The 23,461-nt window shown below is 35.5% G+C and overlaps 1 protein-coding gene across 13 annotated transcripts in view; it reads right to left on the bottom strand.

Annotated features, from left to right (window-relative positions):
- The window catches only part of Marchf1 (membrane associated ring-CH-type finger 1), a 737,296-nt gene that overhangs the window by 478,753 nt on the left and 235,082 nt on the right, over positions 1 to 23,461 (bottom strand). The window lies entirely within an intron of this gene.

The raw sequence follows: 23,461 nt of genomic DNA, 5'->3' as shown, positions 1-23,461 counted from the left end.
AAGTCTCATCTTAGAACACATGTATACTGACACCCACCCTACACACAGAGACCCAGAGACAGAGACATACAGAGGCAGATACACAGATAGAGACACAGAAAAAGCAAGACAGGGACACACAGTAGATCATTACTTGTATATTGCTATTAATTTTGGGTGAAATGTCCCCACTGGATCCACTGTATTCTAGTAGTCATCCTGACAAAGACTAATAGAGACATCATTTAAGGACACTGTACTAATAAATTGCCTTGCACCATCTGGTTAGCAAATGTAACCCAGACAGATTACTGTGCTCCAAGCTTGTATTCTTATCTACCTTGTCAACAGAGCCAGGAAACGAACTCGTGCATTAGTGTTCTCCAAATTGTGTGAAGGATCCCAGGAGGCTGCCTTCCCCAGAGCCACCTTCTGTCCATGCACACATCTGTGCAATCTCTGTAAATACCAGATCCTTGCCAAAGAACAAGAAGCTTGCGGTTCTCCAAGGAATCACTTTTTCTCATTTTACCTCCAGCAGTCAACAGTCTCTGTAGTTTTAACAAGGTGTGGAATTACAATTCAGTGAAGAAAATGACTCTCAAGAACAAGAGGGACAGATGTAGGTTTTGGTCCATCAGCTTAGCGTCTGGGTGCAATATATCTTTTGCTTATGCTAGGCATTAAATTTTTTTGTTTGTTTTTTACAATTGCATACACTGTAAACATGTTTACTCTGCAATCCTCTTTCACTCATCTTTCACTTCTCCAGATCCCCTTGCTTTTGTGATGTCTTTTTAAAAATATATATATTTTATGTATTCATTGAGAATTTCACACAAGTATACATTCATTCTGAACAAATCAACCCACCTTCCTCCAACCACAGTTTCTTTCCCAGTATCCTCTTCCTATTCCTGGTGTCCCTTTTCTTCTCCCTTGTAAATTTATATATATATATATACATATATATATATATATATATATATATATATATATATTACTGTGTCCAGTTTGTGCTGCCTAGATATGCATGGGCATAAGACTATCTACTAGAGAGCCATATCTCTGAATAAAACTGTCTTTCCTTGACCAATACTGTCAATTATCAGTAGCTTTTAGGTGTGGGGATACATGAGCACCTCTCCACTTAATGCAGGAATTCTTACTGGTCTGAACTTGTACTGGTCTTGTGCTGGCAAGAACAGCCACAATGAGTTCCTATGTTCAATGGCATGAGTTCATGTGCACAATAGCCTTGTCATGTCCAAAAAAAAAAAAACCCCATAATTTGCTAACCTATCAGCACATGAAAAATGAAGCCACATATGAAAGTGTTTTTTAAAATCTAATTCTTATTCCATCCTCACTCTCTTACGTTATCCAGAATGATTACAAGACAGCTTTTGATCTAGTCAGTAATAACTTAAAAATAAAAAAGTGAAAGGAAGAAAAATACAGCCACATTTTGACCTAAGACTTACATAGTTTCAGAAAGTAGATATATAAATATATTCTATAATTTAACCTACTTGATTATTTTAAGGCCACTCTCTGAGGACATCAAAGAACCATGCATCAGATTTGGTTTATAGCAGTGGTAAAGAAAAGCACATGCTAAAAGTAGACTGATTTATAAATTAGGTCTCATTTTCAAATTCATGAGGTGAGCTATGTGATCATTCCTGAAATTAACCATATCTGGCACCCTCATCCTGGCTCACAATCCATTTATACTGAGCAGAAACTGGATTTTAATGAGGCACAAACTGCTGCTACAAATCAGGACCATCCACGGAGAATGCTCAAATAAGAGCCAACATTACAAGCTTCTGTTTCAATTATTCTGCACTTCATCTCAAAACTCAAAGCCCTTCTTCCACACGGATATGCTTTTTCTAAAATTGTTTGTCATAATTTGTTAGGGCCTAGTTTTGTTGGAAAAGATAATATAAGGTGGTTTTCAGGAGGGAGTGCCTTTCCTTCCGTGCCTTCACTTTTCCTTTCTTCCCTTATGCAGAATACACCAGAATAAGAGATTACACATTTTTAAAAAGTTGTTTCTACAGCCTCTTCTTAAAATGGTGAAGAAAGAACTCAACAGGAAAGCTTTATGTACCTTTTTTATGAGATGGTGAAACAGATGGATAATGGATGCAAAGAGAATTTAGAAGTTTAATTGTCCTTGTATCTGTGCAGATGTATATACTTGTGTGTGGGTAATCTTGTATCTGTGTATGTATATGCTTGTGTGTATGTGTCCTTGTATCTGTATGGATGTATATGCTTACATGTATGTCCTTGTATCTATGAAGATGTATATGCTTGTATATATGTGTTCTTGTATCTATGAAGATGTATATGATTGTGTGTATAGAAGTTAGCAGTTAACTGTGAATATCTTCCTCTTATTTTTAAAGACAAGGATCTCTTACCCTAGACTCGCCTGTTTAGTTACACTATTTGGTTAGTGGTCCATCTAACTCTGATCAATCCCTAGTGCTAATGTTGTAAGCATGTACTTCCCACAGATGACCTATATTAGTGGTGAGTGCCTGAACTCAGGTTCCCAAGCTTGTGTAAAAATCACTTTACCGACTAAACCATTTCTCTTGCCACTGTCACATGATCTCTAAAGAAGCATCTTAAGGTGAGTGCAAATGACAGCATTTTGGGTTTGTTGAAACTCAATAAGGTTTGGTACCAAAGACATGGTCCAAGGGACCATGTACAGCATTATAGCTTGGAGCAGAAAGCCATATGATAGAAAGAAAGATTGCAAAATTGTAAATTTTAAATACAACTGAACAGTGTACTTCAGACCATTGAATTTGTCTCTAAACTGCATTCTGACACATTCATCAATGGTTCAAACATTTCTTGAGAGAAAATGCTTGTTTTGGCTTGAATATTAGATGCACCATTGGATACTGTTTCCATCATCAATTTAAAAAGTATGATTGACATTTTACATATGCCCAAATAACCCTTAATAGTAGCTTTTCACTGTATAATATTAAATATCCAGGCCCAAACTGGAGGAGTATGATGAAATCATCTGCAGAATGTGCACACTCCACAGCTTTTTAAATTTAATCCTGCTTCTATTATCTTAATCTAGAGCTAAGAACACTCTCTACTTAGCCTACTTCAGTGCACATGCTACAATATCCATTGCTCACACACAATGGGTGTTCTTTTTATATTTTATTGTATTTAGTGTAAGTGTGTGTATGTGTGTGTGTGTGTGCCTGTGCATATGTATGCCTCTCTCTCTCTCTCTCTCTCTCTCTCTCTCTCTCTCTCTCTCTCTCTCTCTGTGTGTGTGTGTCTACTTAAATCATCTTTTAAACATATAATGAACTTATATAAATAAACAGTCAGTTGCTGATGTTTTACTTAAGGACTTTACTATGAAGCCCAGAGATCTTTATTATTCTTTTCTGTAAGGCACTCTGTTGTTTGATTTCTTAATCTAAATTGACCATTTAACAAGAGTATTAGATCCCTTTTCCATTTTTAATGTACTTATTTGTTTCGTCTTTTCCTGCAGAGCTAGGAATGGAATTTGGGCACTGTGTCTTCTAGGAAAAGCATTCTACCACTGAAGAACACGCCACATTTTACTTATGTTGTTCGTTCTGTTGAGATGGTCAAAAGATAGAATTAAAACTTTTATTAATTCTATGTAAAATCTATAAATTTGAACTGCAATAATATTTGTTTACAACAATTATATTTAAGGTATTTTATTGTTTAAATATTGGTTTGATTCTAATTTATTTTCAATCCCCTCATAAGCTAAAAAAATAATTTTATGAGGCTTACTTTTATCTAATAGTTCTAAGGATTTAGGCTTTTAACTTTTCTCTTGCCTAAAAGACTTTTTTTTCCTAAAAGACTTTTTAGCTTTAAAAAAATATACTCTGGGAAAATGTCTTATTTTTCTTGCTATGTAGAACTTAAGATAAAAATTAAGGCTCCACAGGCTCATGCTGAAAAGAATTATATTCTCCAATCCAATTGCACAAAATAGTCATAATAACTATTCATACTGTGCTTTTAACAATAGTGCATTCCCTTATCATACTTCCATTTGCCAAATTCTCATTGATAATACAGCACAGAATGAAGAATGTTATAACTTATGAGTTTTATGCATCAAAAAAAATACATAATTATCAAAAATAAAACCATAGGGTACTGGAAGGGAAGTCAGGTTATTATGGAATTCTCAAAGGCAAATGCCAGTTGAGATTATTTTTTATGTACTTGTAACAATGCTGTAGTGCAATTCTCAACTCTGCCCTGGTGCATGAAAGCCATTTCTATTATGGCCGCTCCATCCTTGTTACCTTTCTGAATATAACGAGATAAAAGAAGTCAGCACTGGAGAAAAGTAAAATTTGAAATATGAGAAAAATAAATCTTACCAAATTCCCATTTCTATGAGTTACAGAATATTTTATTTGGAAATGAGGTGTGTGAAAAGAACAGGAAATGATTGCTTAGATGAATGAAAATAACTTTTGGTCTATTCAACTTCATTTTAAGTTTCTAAACTCCCATACTTGTTTTGAAGCACAGAAATACATTCGAAACTTCAAAAAAACCTCTAATATGTATCTTAGACTTTCAGGTATTAAAATAATAATGACAAATAAATAAAAATATATTTAGCAAAAAGACACCGAATTGATATTTAAACTCAGAGAGAAATCTAAATTATTTTTTTGAGGCAATAAGCCACGATGCTTGAAATTTTGATTAATTAATGGGTTGTAGATGAAAATGCAAACTACTGATATCATCACTATGAACGCAACTGTCTCCCTTGATGGCTTGTAATTATGATGGTGAACAGAAATAGTTGTATATCATTTTAAGATGGCAGGTGGAGGTTCTGAAGGATAAGAGAATTTCTGTAGACAAAAGTAAATATAGCAAGAAAATATTAAAGTGAAATAAAACTAACACTTTCATAAGTACTACTATAATATAATGCCTCAGGCTGGAGAGGTGGATCAGTGATGAAGAGCACCTGCTGCTCTTGGAGATCTCCCTACCTTGTTAACTAGCACAACACGGTAGCTCACAACCATCCATAACTCCAGTCCCAGGGGATATGGCACTGTCTTATGACTTCTGTGGGCACTAGACACACATTTGATATACATACAGGTATGCAGGTAAAGCTTTCACACTCATAAAATAAGACTTTAAAAGATCAAATATATGTTATATGTGCAATAGAAGGCCTTATACATGTATACATATTACAAGCATACTCCATCACACCCAGAAAAGCAAATCAAGGAATTTAGGTACTTTATGCAAACACTCTACTCCAGCCTTAATATGGTATGTTCATAAAAAGAAAAGTTTTCCCACTGTAATTAAGAGTAAGAGCCAAGAAGACATAGATGGGCAAAGTGTGTATATACTCAACGTATAACGAAAGATGCGTTGACTCTCAGGTGGCCATTAGAGAACTTTTTGGTAGGTAAGGAGACATTTTGATACAAGGTCTCACTATAAAATGCTGACTGGCATTGAGCTCTCCAGATAGACCAGGCTAGCATCAAACTTACAGAAACACACCTGCATCTGCCACCTGATTGCCAGGATTAGAGTTGTACACCAGCATACATAAATGTCCATTTTTATGTGAATTAGAGTGAGAAAAAAACATGGAATCAACTGAAATAATTTTTGATGACTGTGTCCTGCCAAATCCAATTGCCACTTCAATCTTGTAGCATCCCCACTAGATGCTCCCCAGTATAGAATAATGTCATCATCAAATTGAGCAAAATTCCAAGGGGATTTTAACCAAATAGCTTGGTAGCCTCATGAAGGAAATGTGTGTGTGTGTGTGTGTGTGTGTGTGTGTGTGTGTGTGTGTGTGTCCGTCTGTCTGTCTGTCTGTCTGTCTGTCTGTCTGTAAAAAATATATGTCATGTTTTTTCTTACCAATTGAGTAATTCCATTTCCTATTTCTTTTGCAGGAAAGAATGAACAATACTGAAAAGCAGCATGAACTCAAAGAAGATAAAATTATCAGAATCAGAATGTCCTCTTCAAACAAGCCTAGACATACTGAAACAAGAGAACTATTTCCACTCCAGAAGAACTGGTCAAGGATAAGAGCTAGGATTATAGACTGCCTGTAATGACAGTCGTTAGAAGGTTGAACTCAGCCTGAGAGACATAACAAGTTCCAGGGGAAGCCTGAGTTGTAGGCTCAAATTTTTCCTCAACCAAATTAAAACAACAATAACAACAAAAGAGCTATCTATCTATCTATCTATTTATCTATCTATCTATCATCTATCTATCTATCGATCTATCATCTATCTATCTATCTATCTATCTATCTATCTATATGTAAAATGGCTAATTTACATATCAGAAAATGAATGTGTAGTTAACTAAATTACTGTAAAATATATTTTTGTTTATTTCTCATTATTATTTTAATACCTCAAAGTCTAAGATAGATATTAGAAGTCATTTTGAAATTATGAAATCTTTTCATAATAAGTTCATACATTAACTGCATTTCAAAGGTTTCTGTAAGTAAACTACATAAATTAGCTAGAGAAACTAACATAGAATTTAGTTCAATGATTTTATACTTTCTTTACTGAAAGGAACTCTATTCATCAAACTGCTTAAAATCAGCCATCATCTATAATCTTGTGATTTGAAAATTCAGAAATACATTTGTTCAAAATTCTATAAATCTAATTGATGGCTTAGTAATATAGCCATTAAAATACAACACTAGGCTGTTAGGACAAAGAGTGAATCAACCAATAGAGCTCATTCATTTTCAGTTACATTTAAGAGAAACTATATGCTAAGACAGAAATCAACCTAACAAATAAATGTATGATAAATTCCCTTTTGAAAGCTAAAGTCACACACAATGGGAAGTGGGGCGAATTACCTTTATGAGTTCCTAGATTCACTGAGCTTGTATCTTCTACAGTCACGTTGGATGATATGAGTGTCTATGAAATACAGAACATGCTTTCCAGAGAATAACTGTCCATTTCTTACCAAACAAAATGTTCATAGAGTTCGTTACATTAGAGGTATTCTGTAAACTGGAAATGGTGACATATGTCTAATAATCTTAGCATTTGGGAGGTGGAGGCAGAAATATCAGGTATTTGAGGCCATTACGTTAAACAGTGAGCAAGAACAGCCTGGCATATTTGAAACCAGGGTCCTTCTTGAAAACCCAGTACAATTTGTTTTTATTCTTCAAAAATATTAAACCAAATAACAAAGTAAAGCATTTCGTAATCATTGTACAACAAAAATTTTTAAAAGCATCCTGAAATAAAACATGAAATGGCTTTAAAGTTTAAACTTTATACTTGTATTTACAAAGAAGAGTAATATATATTAATTATATATAATTCCTGGATTTAAAAAAAACAGGTTAGATTTTATAAGTGCTTTTACCACAATACAAGAACAGGAGCAAAGGGACACATGGAAATTTGGAAGCATTTTGGACTCTTTTTTTTTTTTTTAATTGTGATAGGTATATCACAATGGCTTGGATATTTAACACTAATTAGACAGTGCAGCTCAATTTTGCACAAGTGTTTTGTTCTTTTAAAAAGAGGCATATCATTTATAGGAACCCAAAGCAACATAAATCTATTTGTATTCCATTTAAAATATGATTTTAATAGATGAGAAGCATTGAAAATCCATGTCCTTCATAGTAAAACATATCCTTTTACTCAAAAGCTTTGACTCAAACCAAGGTAAATGGTTCTTCTTAAGTGCTAAGAGCTTTATTTACAAAGATTAACTGAGTAATTATTGATCATTGACAGTAATTATCTGTGAGGATGTTTTAGCAGGGCAGGTACAAAAAATAAAACAGAACAAACACACAAAAGAAACATCTAAAATTTGTTCAGTGTTCTCTGTTTTTCTGATAAGAATAAGTTCAAATAGTTTCAGCCTGCTTGAATAATTTTTAATAAATTATATTCTGGTTAATGAAAAATTTAAAATGCATGCATATTTTTGTACAAATGCAATAATATTTAGAAGCTCAAAATGAAACATGACTAAATAAAAACAAGTTACAATAATTGCCAAGTACACTTTTATATACCTCACATACCGAAACACAGAAATTAACAAAATATGAAGAAATACAAAATCATTAACAAGATAAAGGGAAATAAAACATAATACCATTTTACCATATATTTAAGAAAAAATAATTCAATTAAAAATTATAATTCTGAAAACTGTTGGATCATGGACTGTAAAATGATATTGGTGTAAACGTGAGTAATCTGAGCTATTTGGAGAGTAATCTGTCATATTTGTACAGTCTAAAAATTTTCATGCCCAGCTTCTCATTCCCTTTCAATGAAATTAAGATTGCTGTCTTTATGGTGGCTTAAATTTAAGTTATAAGAAGTCAAATCGAAAGTAAATGATCAGTGTGAATGATCCTAAACCATCTAGCTATCAAAATTGGTGCCTTTGCATCTTTTGATTGCTGATGCCATCTGTTACTACTTTTTTTTGCCAGTTTAACCAGTTTACTAATATAACATTTAAAATAAAATAGAAAATAAAAAGCAATAAATAATAAATGTGAAGATGTTAGAAGTCCCGAACATTTATAATACAGTAAATGTATTACAACAATCAATAAGGTAACTGAAATCTGAAGGATAGTGAAGCAACCTCAAATTGATGACATGAGACTGAATGACATTATCAGTGTCTCAAGTATTTTTAGGCAAATAGCAGAGCATTCACCGGGGTACAAAAGAAAGGAGAAATACAGTAAGAAAAGCGGGAAAGTGCTGGGCAAAGCTATGGGGGAGTCACTTGAATGCACTAAGCCTGTTGGCAGAAAGAGATTGAGAATAAAAAATGAAAACTATCCTCTCTAGGAATGCCACTACTTTAAGAGTTTCTACTGTAGGCTATGAGCTGAGGAAATCATAGTAATAGAGTTGCCTTGTGAAAGTATGTTAAACACAGGAGCTGAGGCAGCTCCACCATCAATATTCTTTTGCAGCACACTTAGAAGGCAATGTAACTGCTACTGGAGTAGATTGTGAAAGAAAGAAGGTCATACCATCATTCTGGTGCTAAATATCAACTCTTGATAGCATAGGAAATTTGAATATGGCTTTTTCTGTCAGTAATGCCTCAGTACTAAAGATGGGAAATCAAATCAGTAGAGTTTAGAAATGTATTTATTTAACTTAATGGCTGTGTACTATGAGAAGAATTCTGAAGTAAGTAAACATTACTTAAAGTATCATTAAATATGTCAATATTTAAGGTCAATAAAATTTAATGGGGCTTCTCTTCTCTCCCTGCTCCCCCAGATCCATCTCTGAGTCTCATCCTCATCTTTGCATCTTAACACCCTTGCCAACTTCCCCTGTCCCTCTTCCAACTCCTGTGAATCTCACAGATCTTCCCCTTCTAACATTCCTCCCCTGCTAGTTGCTTTGCTCCAGATCTCAACTCCCTGCAAGCACCTCTTGCTAAGACAAAGGCAGCTCCTGCCAGGGTAACAAGTAAACAACAGGTGACTCAAACCCCTCAAACTGCTTCTGAGGTCCCAAACTCTACCCCATCCCCCAAGCCTTACTCCCTACCACTCAGCTCCACACCATCCCAACTAATCCTTAGCTCTATAGCAGGAAACTTGTTGTAGTCTCCCTTCCCTCTCTGACCCCAGCCCTAATAGGGTACAAGAATTGCTTTAAAACCTCCTTCCTGAAATTCAGCCCATTTCCCAGCCTCCACTACCAGCAGCAATTCACTAAGAACTCACAAGCTAAGCAGAACATGGAAACAGGTAAGCTAACTGAAGACCTTAACCACTTTTTTCTACTCTCCAAATCCAACTGCTAAGTCCAATTGTAATGATACTTACAGTAAAGCTTTTATATCTGGCTTTAAGTGAATGTTTAATATTGCCTTTATGTTAGTGGTCCTGGTCATCTAGTATGAGAATAGATATGAGTTATATACAGGGATAATTTCTGTCTCTAATTGCCTGTTGCAACTGCATAAATAACAATTAATTCTGAGTTAGCAGGAATAAGCTTAGTAGTTTCTACAGGTAAAACAATTTCTTCTGCATATTAAGAATCAGTAATTACATTGAGAGGTTCAGGAAGCCACCATAAAATTATATACAATTCTGATTTTTAAAAAGATGAATAGGGACTTTGAACTACTTTAATTATATTTCCTGATTTATAATGTTCCATTCCTAATTTAGTTACATCAATGTAAAATACTGGACTGCAATCTTTGCTGAATGAAATCCTATTTACAGACAGAATCTCATTCTGACTTTAATGATTGTTTTAGAAACATTTTTATATAGGTTTTTAATTATTTAGTCTGGTTATGTGGTTTAAAAAACCCTACTCTAAAATTTCTCTTTGAAAACTTGTAAGAGAATGAATGGAAAAAATAACTAAAATATAATCAAGTTTAGGATTTAATCTGTCTACATAGGTACTTTGCTGCCATGGAGTAGATGAGTCATGAAAACATGGCCATGAGGGCTGAAAACTGGAGCCCTCTACTGTCATATAAACCAGGCTCTATGTTGTGTGTGAGTTTTTTATTGATATACATCATAGATGCTGAAGGAGAGAAAGAAGCTCACCAAGATTCAAAACCTACATTTTCTGATGGAGCAAAGTGGTACAACCTCTCAGGGAAGATTGACATCCTCTTAGCTCACTCCAGTTACTTTATTCAAGCATCATAGAGGGTTAATTGGGGCTGGGAAAGATTCAAACTACCAAAGTTATCTTGTTCTTACTGCTCATGAGAGCAGACAATGCACACAAATCTTAGTCCCTCTGACCAAGCTAGCTATAATCAAAAGTAAAAACTCCAGGTTTGTCAGGAGTATCTTAAGACCAAGATTAATGTAGGTGTAAGATTTCATGTAGCTTCAAGTGCAGACCTTCCAGAGAGACATTTCTTCAAGGTTTTAATAGTCTCAAAACAAATTTCCAACCTTTGAGTTATTGACTTACATATAGCAAAGGCTTTGCATGAACATTTCACTCAAGGCCAGATACAAGGGCTATATTGTACATTCACTTAAATCCAGACATGTAGGCCTTATTGTAAGTATCACTATAGCTAATCCCTAGTGCTGAAAAAGCACACCAGATGAAGACATCTCCATCACTTCTGCCCATATCTCTTTTGGTTCCCACATGCCATCTCTTCCTTACCCCTCTCCCCCCTACACACACTTATCACTCTATCCTACCACCCAACTCCAGCAGGCAACCCCAGACAACACACTGGCCATACCTGCCAGAAAACCAGGTAGGGTGCTTCCTGACCTTCTGTCCCTATTTTCTCCCAAATACAATCCACCAGTCTCATCTCCTGCTCTATAACAGAACACCCTTGGCAGCCTTCACTGCCCTCTGTTCCCATCTCTCATGGGATCTTCTTTCAAACTAGCTGCTCCAACTTATTACTTATCCCAGTTCCTAACCCTGGCAGATACACCCTGCTAACCCAAGTGCTGCTCCTCCCATGGCAACAAGTAGGTTGAAAGCAGACTCATGCCACACCTACTACTCCTGAGATCCACAAGCCCCAGTGTCTTATCCCCAACTCTGTAATAGGAAAGGTGCAGTAGTCTCCCTTTCCTCTCTTACTCCACCCTCAAGAGATCATGATGACCCTCTCCTCCAACCTTCCATACTTCAACAAATCTCTGCACCCCACACTCTAACACCAGCAGGAATCTGCATGAATATACCAACCAAGCAGATGAGTAAAACAGGCACACACAGCCATTACATTCTGAAAATCTAGAGAAGAAACAGAAATCAAGGAAGAAAACATCCACCCAGCAAAAGAAAAACCAGAAATCAGCAGCTAAACCTGTAATCACCCCAAACCCAAATACCTAGATTTCAGAATAAAAACATATTCAGTAACAGCCAGGAGAATATGTTTCTACTAGAGGCTGACTGTACTATCACTGCAGTTTCTGAATATTCCAACATAGTCAAGCAGAAGAAAAAATACTTTACAACCAACTATACAATATAATAGAGGTCCTCAAAGAGGAAATGGATAAATCTCTTAATGAAATCCAGAAAAAAATTGGAGAAAATTAATAAATCCATTAAAAAATAAAAAAAACAGTTGAAAGAAATATTTAAGATCTAAAAATGGAAATAGAAGCAATGAAGACAACACAGAATAAGGGAAGTCTAGAAGTGAAAATTTTAGGAATTCAAACAGGAAGTACAAAGGCAAGCTTTGCCAATGGAATACAAGAGGTTGAAGACAGAATCTCAGGCATTGAAGATACAATAAAAGCTATGGATCCATTCATCAAAGCAAATTTTAAATCTAAATTAAGCTCCAGACACAAAATATCCAGGTAAAATGGTACACTACATAAAAGTTCAAATTTAAGGATAATAAATATAAAGGAAGAAGAATAAACCTAATCCAAAGTTCGAGATAATGTTTCCAACAAAATCATAAAAAATTCTAACCTGAAGGAGATGCCTATAGATGTAAATAACTATAGATAACACAAAATAAATTAGAGCAGAAGAGAAATCTCCTTGTAACATAATAATCAAAACAAAACATACAGAACAAAGAAAGAATATTGAAAGTTGCAAGGGAAAAAAAAATAGGTAACATTTCATGGGTGATCTTTTAGAAATACTTCTAGCTTCTCAGCAGAGACTCTAAAATCCAGAAGGACCTGAATACATGTGATATAGACTCTAAGAGATGACAGACACCAGCTCAAACTATTATATCCAGCAACATTTTTAATCACCATAAATGGAGAAAATAAGATATCCCATGATAAATTCAAATATAAATGATATCTATCTATAAATTCAGTGCTACAGAAGGTGCTAGAAGGGAAATAACCTAAAGAGAATAACTATACCCTTGAAAACACATAAAATAATCTCATACCAGCAAAGTCAAAAGAAGGGAAAAGTGAACACACACGCACACCACTGCCACCACAATCACCACCAACAGCAACAAAAACACAAACAAAATAGCAGGAATTAGCACTAATAGTCATTGTTATCTCTCAATACCAATGGTATAAATTCCCCAATAAAAAGACACAGACTAAAAGAAAGAATGCAAATTCAGGATCCATCTTTCTGCTGAGTCCAAGAAACATACCTTAACATCAAATATAGGCATTGCCTCAGAATAAAAGCTGGCAAAGATTTTCCAAGCAAATTAACCCAAGAAGCAAGCTGGTGTACCCATTCTAATACCTAACAAAATGGACTTCCAACCAAAATTAATCAAAAGAGATGGGGAAGGACACTTTATACTCATGAAAAAAAAATCCTTGATGACTTCTCTGTTTTTAATACCTATGCTCCAAATGCAAGTACACCCACAGTTGTAAAAAGAAACGTTACTAAAGTTTAAGTCATACATTGACACTCGCACACTAACAGTGGAAGACTTCAATACTCAACTCTCACCAATGGACAGGTCATCCAGACAAAATCTAAAAAAAAGAAATACTGGAGCAACAGACATTTTAACCAAATGGACTTACGAATATTTACAGAACATTTCACCAAGTAAGTAAAAAACAATATACTTTCTTTTCTGAACCTTATGGAACTTTCTCCAAAAACTAATAAAATGAATGCTAATGCTATTCTCCTATACTCATAGATCAGTACCTTCAGTCATCATCAGAAAGGCTTCCTCTGGCAGCAGATGGGAACAGATACGAACCCACACTATATATATGTATCTCTTGTCTAAGTGGAAGGACTCCATCAAGTCCCTCCCCTCTGAGCTTAGGGATTTCTGAGAAAGTTGGAGCTCATAGAGACTGAAGAAGCAAGAATAGGGCCTAAATGAGTCTACACTAGTCCCCTCCCCCCTTCTCCCTCTTCCTCTCCCTCCGTGCCTCCCTCCCTCCCTCCCTCCCTCCATTCTTCCTTCCTTCTCTCTCTCATAGAGAGTAGATGTAGATATAATGTAGATATAGATGTAAATGTAGAGAGATAGAGATAATAGAGATATAGATTAGATAGAGATAGAGAGAGATAGAGATAGCGATAGAGATAGATATATAAATAGATATTAGCTTAGTGTTTTATGAGACTTTTGACTGTGAGAGCAATAAGTCTCTTACTCTTCTGTTGGCTCTTGGGACTGATTTCCACCTATTGTTTTGCCCTGCTCAACTTTGATATACAGTTTTTGCTTCATATTATGAATTTTATTTTGTCATGTGTGATAATTGTCTCTTAGAAGCCTATTCTTTTCTAATGAGAGACAAAGTAGGAGTGGATCCAGATGGAAGAGGTAGGCGAGGAGGAAGTGGGAAGAATTGAGGGAGGAAAAACTATAATCAAGATATATTGTATTAAAAAAGAATCTATTTTCAATAAATGTAAAAAAGTAAAATAAAAAATTTAGTTAGAAAATTATAAATACATAAAATAGTGGGAAAATATGAAACTAAAATTAATGGAAACATTAGAAATACATAAAATAGGGATAAATAATGATACTAAAAAGAGATTATCATAGTCTAGTATTTATGATGTAAATAACTATATTAAATGATGATTACAATTAGATGAATTGTGATGTGTAAACACCTATGGTATAATTTTTATTAGGACTTTCCAGAGAAAAAAAGACTTTCTTAGGGAAGACTAATAGATAATTGATTAATGGATAGACGTATGAATGGATAGATGCATAGATGGATGGCTAAAGCATTTTGAAATTGATCCATGCAGTTATAAAGACCAACTGGTCATCTGAGACTTGGTGAAGCAGAAGAATTGCTCTATTTGTCAATCTGACCAAAGTAGGGAAAACAAGAGGAAAAAAGTTGGCTAAGGGCAAAGGCCTGAGAATTCAGAGACTATAGTTGAAAATTCTGGACTACAAAAGGTGAGGAACCTCTGCCAGAATCATAATGTCTACAAGTAGGAGGGGAAAGGGTTCAAGCTGCAGGAAAGAGAAAACAAAATCATTTTCCTCTGCCTTTTGTTTCATTTGGAGCCACCAGCTAATTCAATTGTACCTGCTCAGATGAGAAGTGAAATTTCCACCATGAAACACTCATAGGCATTCACCCAGAATTAATGGCTCACCTGTCATACAAGGCTTTCTTAACCTAGACAGTTTGATTTTAAAATTAACCATTACATTATCACCATAATAAAGCAGCCAGTAACCCTACACTTACTCCAGTTTTCAACGGCAAATATTTTCAGAACTTTAAAAGAAAACTACAATGTTAAAAGGCAAATGTTATGGGAGAAGATTTTTCAAGAGAGGAAAGATAGAACTCAGAAAACCACATTCAGTTCAAAAGGTAAACCATGTCAATTTTTAATAACTCATAAATAAAATAAAAATGCAAACCCAGACCATTTTCAAGAAGTATGGATTTAAGGTGCAATGTCACACATAAGAAATAGAAATGAATTCGAAATTAGAATTTTTGGTTAGTCTACACATAGTTTTAGTCAAAGTAGAAATATTTTAGAGTTAATTACAGTGCCACACATTTTGTAAATTAAATAAATGGTATCTACATATTGGAAGTTTAGAGAAAATTGGCCAGAAGAAATATTATCTATGTTGAACATGAAGGACTAGCCCAGTAAAAGATGAGGGAAATAGAGAGAGACTGGGAGAGAGATAGAAAAGATAATCCCAATTATCAGTTATGAGGGAAAAAATGAGATGACCAAAATTATCCATGTCTGGCATTGTGCTTTATCTCATATGTGTAATAGGTCTCTTTAGGTATAGTAGACCCCAAGAATAGCTGTTTGGCAGAGGGAAGAGCTGTACAAAAATTTTACAATGTGGTGTTTCCTTATCTAAGCTTACCTGACTACTGCACAATCAGTAGCTGTCTGCAGGAGTTTTACTTACAAAAATTTTGACTTCAATGGGTCACAACTTTTGTAGGATAAAATACTGCAAAAAAATGCCATTGAACATTGCAAGTGTTGAACTTATTTGGAAAGAAGAAATTTATTTTACTGATTAAGTTGATTAACCCAGTTATCAGAAGGAAACTGTTAACAAAGATAACTTTGGTTACACTACACATTAGGACACAAAGAATTTTATCTGGGCCCTAAGGGCATCTTCTTTTCATCTAATGTTAAGAATTAATGGAAATTTAACCCAATCTTATTAGTACAGAATAAGAGAATTTAGAACCCTTTGGAAGAAAGATTACTTGACAGATAAATGACTTCAAAAATTTAATGTTGTAGCCACAGAGAAAGGAAGAATAAATGGTGGAACAAGAAATTTTTATCTGAAGAAGTGTTGGGGGCCGACTTTTAGCAGAAAGCGGCTATCAGCTTTACAGCCATCTTGAGCCATATACCCTGACATGAGACTTGGATTACAATAGCCTACAACAGCTGAGCACATTCCGATAATCTTGGTTTAGATACCTTGAGATTAAAGGTGCGTGAGATTAAAGGTGTGTGAGATTAAAGGTGTGTGACTTAAGAGTATGACTTATCAGACTGAGATCAGAGAATCAGACAATCAGACATTAAGTAGAAGACACTTGGCTCCAGACAGAATCAGACACAGCAGACAGAGGAGACAGAGAAGGAGACACTTAGAGGAAGAGAGACTGAAGAATAAACGGGATTGAATCACACCCTGTCTGGTCTCCATTCTTCGAGTCTGCTTTCACCCTCGCTCTTGCTGAACCCCGACCAGTGGACTGGAGCGGCAGCTTGGGCCGGGATACAGTGGCCGCCCAAATGTGGGTCGGCCCGGGCCTCAACATTTTGCCTGGGCTGCGACGTTTTTTGGCCGCCCCAACGTGGGGCTAGTGTGGACCCCAACAAAGAAGTAAAACAGTGTAAGTCTATTGCAATATTTTCTTTCCTATTTATATAGAATAATATGTTTTTCATTTTGCTTTTTCTTATTTTTCTTATTTGCTTTTTTCTTATTTCTTTTATATTCACATTTGGATAAAATGTGAATATAGAATAACTTCTTCCTAAGCTCCTACAGCTATATCCACTAAAATGTAGCATCTATTTTTCTATAAATTTAGCATTTATCTATAACTAGAGTGTTCTTTGTCGCCCAGTGAATATGACAATTTCTTATCTCTTGGGCAGTATTCTAAACAAGAATAGGGCATGCCTAATAGAGTAAGAGAAAAATTGACAGTCCAGAAGTTCTGTTTAAGTCAACGTTTGGACCTTTCTTAAGTCTATGTAGGATAAGCTCTAGATAAAGATAGGCTTGACTAGTAGGTTCAGTGGGGTGCTGTGGTTAGGCAAAGGAGAACTTCTAAGTATTTTTGGTTATTGGATTTGAAATACAGATTTAGGAGGCAACATTATGCTATAAAAGCAAGTTCAAGAACTGAGTATGATGCTGCCCTGTAATGTAGATATGGTCCTATTGAATGAGGACTTCTATGGAGAAAAAAGTAGGTTACATAATTTCATAATTCACAGTACAGCTAAGTTTTCTCTGTGTGGAGTCACAGAGATCTAATAAGGTCTAGAGTCACCCAGAACATTTCAAGGAATGAGTGTCAATTATCTCAACCTACTACTCATTAACTTAAGACATAATCTGCCTTGAGGATTGTGGAAAATGTAAACCTTTCTTACAAGTGATAATTAACTATAAATGTATTTTTAAAAGTGGCATTATTTCTTTATCCGAGTCTAGCTCCCAAATAAATGAGACAGAAATTACTAGATTTATATAATCAAGCTTTACCATACAAAATCTTGGCAGTCATTGATCTATTCTAATCCTCTAAATTAATCAGGCTACCTTTCAGGCAAAATCTCTGAGATGGTTCCATTTTAGTATTGGTTTTGCCTTCTGGGTTTCAGATGTTTTTCCCATGATAATTCCTCTCACCCTCTTCACGGCTGAATCCCCTCTTAGTCCTTTCTCTTTCTACTTTCCCTATCTGGGAAGAAGCCAGGCCCTCTACTCTGTTCTGTACAGACATTGGCTGATCAGTTTTTATTGACAAGCCAGAGAGTAAATGGGGGACAATGTTTACAGTGCTTACACAAACTTGAGACAAGAGATTATTAGAATAAGCATTACAATGCCATGTTCAGATTGCAACATTTAGCTAAGGGCATAAAATGGGGGAACTAAGAGAATATGTACACATAGCCTCTAACACTGAGAATTATTGAATATCCTCATAAACAAAATTGTAGAAATATTGTAGAAATAGCAATAAGCTACATTAATCATATGAATATAAAATTCAAGCAAATTGAATTCAGACAAATGAATTTTCTCCCATATTAGAATAGTTCTCTCTATATTTTCTCCCATATTATAATAGCAACAATCATGCTGTTAGAGTCTTATCAGTAAATTATTTCCTTGTGTTATAAAAATAGTTTTATAACAACTTGATACAAGGTAAAGTCATCTGAGAGGAAAACATTTCAATTAAGAAAATCCCTATATAATATCAGGCTATAGGCAAGATTGTGGGATATTTTATTAATTAGTCATTGATGAAAGAGGGCCCAGACTGTTGTGGGAAATTCTATCTCTGCAGCTTATGGTCCTGGATTCTATAAAAACCAGGTCAAGTAAGTCATGATGACCAATAGAGGAAGCAGTACTCTTCTGTGGCCTCTACTTCAGCTCCTGCCTCCAAGTTCTTGCCTTGTTTAAGCTCCTGTCCTGAATTCTTTTGATGACAAGCAGTGATATGGAAGTACAAGTCAAATAAACACTTTGCCACTAACTTGCTTTTAATCATGGTGCTTTATCACAGCAATATAAACCCTAATGAGGGGAGCTCAGTTAAATAATATATAGCAATAGTTATATTGCTGCTAGTAGTCACTTGACACTATTCAAGGACATATGTAACAAACCTTTGGGAAAAGTAAAAATGTCTTTGATTTATGAAAAATAGTGTTAGCACCCCCCCCAAATCATAAAAAATTATAATAAATTAAAGATTAAACTCTTACTTAAAGTTGCCCATTATCATCACCACCATAGGACAGCAGATCGGAGACTTTCATTAATACAAAAAGATGCTAATGAGTAATAATACCTTAACAAAAGTGAGAAAAATCAAATAAGGAGAATAAGGAGATTTTTCATAGAGAAGAAAGTAAAAGCTCAAACTCTACAATCAGAAGGTCTGGGTTGTACTCCAGAGCTCTTTTCATAGCTATTAGTCATTGGTTGAAGAAGTTGAGAGAGAGAGACAGTTACTTAATTTCAGCACCTCAAATTTCTCAGTTCTAAAATGAATATAGTAATGAGAATATCTGTCATAGAGCAATTGTGAAATATGAGCTCACAAGATATCTGGGAATGGGTTCCTTTCAAAAATAAATTTGCAAAGGTTCCTTGCAAAAATAAACAGAGCTCGTTATGGTGGTACACATAGTAGATTCTGCTGAAAGGCAGAGACAGAATGATCAGGGATTTGAGGTCAGCGTGGCATACACTTTCAGCTGGTATGGTGATATATGAATCTTATTAGCTGCACTGAATCAGAGGCAAGGAGATTTCTTTGAGTTTAGGGCCATCCTTTGCTATGAACTGCATCATCCTAATCCGATCCCCTTGTATGCTGCATATGTCTCTGTACACAGTGTATATCTACTACAAACACACATATTTACCACAGATATACATACATACACTCAAAGAGAAAAGCACGTTGGAGGTGTTACATGTATTTGCTTCTTGTGAATATACTCATACATGTGACCTAGATCAAGTCATATCCTTCACCTCATTATATATCCTTTCGGCATTAGACTGGATTATTTAAAAAATATAGTAATTTTTTTTACCTTGAAAATTTTACACACTGAATTTTGATTATATTCACCTTCAATTCTTACATATTGCTACATCTGTATTTACTCCCATCTCAACCCCTTAATTACAGCAGTATATGGCCTTTTAAATAAAAAAAAAAAATGCCAAGTTCGATTTGTGCTGTTTATATATCCATCGATACAAGGCAAACCATTGGTGTGTGGTCAACTTACCAGGGACCAAACACTTATTGAAAACTGACTATTGCTACCCTAGAAGGCATCAACTGTTAAATGATTCTCAGTCAGAGGTGGGGTTGTTAAGCCACTCCCTACTCCATACTAGAATGTTAATTGACTTGATTTAGTTCAAGTCTTGTGATGTGTAGTCATGAGTCCAATCAAGACCAGAAGTCTCCAACCTCTGTCACAATCTTCCTGCTCCCTCTTTTATGATGGTCTCTGACCCTTTGGCAGAGGGCACAGCATTTAATATTGATGCCTCCATTTTAGCCAGCCATTCATTAATACATATTCTTTGCATTTTGGTCAGTTATGAGTTTCTAGGTTGGCCACCATTCACTGCACAAAGAAACCTTTCTGATTATTTCTAAGGGGTACACTGTTATACTATAGGTACACTATACCCTATGGGTATGGAGACAATTGATACTATATCGATTTATCAGAATAGAGTACTAGGATCTCCCCTGGGCACTGAGGACCCTTCAACTCTCCATTATTGGCCAAGTGTACAATACTAAGCATATATTTCTTTCTTGTGGACTGAATTTTCAATCTTATAAGAAAGTACTTGGCTATGTCCATAATATTTATGGCATGATTGTATCCATGGACACATCTTGCCACACTGATCATTTTTGTAACTATATAGCTAGGTAATACTGTTGATAAGAGTACCCTGTATTTATCATCCACTTAGTTGAAGTCATTTAGGTGGTTTAGGTCATTTAGCTGCTATGAAAAGAAGGATTATGAACATGAAAGGGCATATTTCTCTCTAGTATGGAATAGAGTCCTTTGAGTATGTGCTCAGTATTAGCTTATCTTGGTCAGAAGGTGGAAAATTGCTTTAGGGACATCTATGGTGTTTTCCATAGTGGCTTCACCAATTTGCACTCTACCAACTATAAGGGTTTTCCATTCTCCTAAATCCTTGCTAGTGTGTGCTGTCTTGTTTTCTTAATCTTAGCCATTCTAAATTAGTTAAGATGAATTCTCAAAGCAGTTTTAATTTGTACTTCCCTCCTGGCTAAGGATAGTGGGCACTTAAAAGATAAGAAACTCAGGATTCAAAGAGAGGAACCTTAGATGAAATGCCCAACAGTGGGGAGAGGGAACTTGTAGAGCCCAGCTCCAGTAGAAAGACAGGGCATCAAGTGGAAGGATGGGATCGCCATCTCACAGTCAAAAATTCTGACTTTACCCAGAATTGTTTCTGTCTAAAAGAACTGCGAGGAGAAAAATGGAGAGGAGACTGAGGGAAAGACAGTTCAGTGACCAGCCCATTTTGGGATGCATCTCAAGGGAAGGCTCCAAGGCCTGATACTAGTACTGATGCTATGCTGTACTTACAGACAGGAGCCTAGCGTGGCTGTCCTCCAAGAGGCTCAACAAGCAGCTGACTGAAACAGAGGCACCCAATCATTGGACTGGTCAGAGGAGTCCCATGTGGTTGAATGAGGGAAAGGCTAGAAGAAGCTGAAGCTGAAGTCAACCTGATAGGAAGACCAGCAGTTTTAATTAACCCATGCTCTTAAGATCTCTCAGACACTGGGCCACAAACCAGGCAGTATACATAAGCTTGTCCGAGGCCTACACCACATATACAGCAGAGACTGCCTGGTCTGACCTCAGTGAGAGAAGATGTGTCTAACCTTCCAGAGACTTGAGGCCCCAGGGAGACCTAGCAGGGGAAGTGGGGAGATCCTCTTGCAGACATTGGGGAGGAGAAATGGGATGTGAGGAACTGTGGGAGGGCAGACCTGGAGGCAGGTAATGACTGGATTGTAAAAAATAAAAGTAATTTTTAAAAAACAAAAATTTATAAAAATTATTATTTTAATCTTTTTGTCTTTCTTCTGAAAATTATCTGTATAGTTCCACAGCTCATCTCATAAATTTCTCAATATTTCTTTAATCAATCAATTAATTAATTAATTAATTAATTTTTTGTATTCCGGAGACACTTATTTTCTGTGAAATGTGTAGTTAGCAAATGCTTTTCCCCATTCTTCAAGCTTCCTGTGAGTCAATTAACAGTTTCATTTGCAGTGATTGCCAGTTGCCAGTATGTTTAAAGTATATAATACTAAAATGATTTTATGCACTATGAAATTTGGGGAACTCCTGCTAATTAAGGTCACAGTTTACATGTCCCTATAGCTCCTCTGAACTCAATGCAAAATGGAAGACTCCTTTTACTACCGTGGTTGGGGAGTCTGACCCCTGTTCATAACCTGGGAAAGATCAAGTAGACTTACAGGTTCAACTTGTACCTGAACAGCAAGTACTTGGGATTCCTGAAATGTCTTTCTATACACATGAGGCATTCACAGCCAATGAGTTTATAGTCACCCTAAAATCTCTTTCCCATCCTCCAAGATTTTTTTATAGCCCTTGTCCACCTGAAATAAATTGTATGCACACAAGCTATGATCATCTAAGAGAGTCGTTTTATTAAAATACTTAGAGTTGGCCTTCTCCCATTCCTCCAATGGCATTTTCCAGCACCCACTCATAGCTGAACAAGGATCTTGTAGACCCTACACATTCCTTCCATCCAGGTGTCCAGTGGCATCTGGACACACTAAGAAGAAGGAAAATAAAGACATAGAACCATAGCAGGTCCCTAACACACACACCACATGGAATAAACCAATTAAAACAAACAAGTGTATTAGTTACTAATTATGAATGGTTTCCATTACTGTCAGTCACCAAATATTTATCTTTATTTCCAAACATATTCTGAAAAAAATGGAATAAAGACACTGAGGATAATATTTAAACAGTGTTTATTTCAAACTTATACCTCTAGAGCCTTTCACTTTCTAAATGGGAGAAACTATTTCAAGAATAAATAATGTCATACAATGCAAAAATGAGCCACAGATAGAGAAAGAGAAAGCACAATTTAAAAAACAGTGTGAAAAAATTTAGTAGTCTATGCTAATATTTAATCCTGTTATACTTGGTACCCATATGGCAATAATCTTTTATAAGATATTCATTATTCTGAATTTTATTTCATAAAAAAACATAAATTTGCCCTATAAACATGGTATAAATAGAAAGAAATGCCACTTTTGGGATGCTACATGTGGCTTATTTTTCTTTGTCTCTAAACTATGAAATAAACCATAAAGTCTCCATAGCAAGGAGGGTGACCCCAGGAAAACCGGGACAATTTTACATCACCAATTCATATGGCGATGACTTTTAGTCATCATAGAGAACTCATAAAATAGTGTTCATTATGCTTAAGACCTTAGAAATATGCACATGTAAAAATGACAAAAGGGAAGATAGTCAGAATCACTTGCCATGTTGCAAGAGAATATCCAGATGTACTTTCTAGAACCTACTAT

The sequence above is a fragment of the Arvicanthis niloticus genome, chromosome 16, assembly GCF_011762505.2.
Source record: "Arvicanthis niloticus isolate mArvNil1 chromosome 16, mArvNil1.pat.X, whole genome shotgun sequence".
In the NCBI taxonomy this organism is placed as follows: domain Eukaryota; kingdom Metazoa; phylum Chordata; class Mammalia; order Rodentia; family Muridae; genus Arvicanthis; species Arvicanthis niloticus.
The sequence above is the reverse complement of the archived record's forward strand: the minus strand, read 5'-3'. Positions and strand labels throughout refer to the sequence as shown.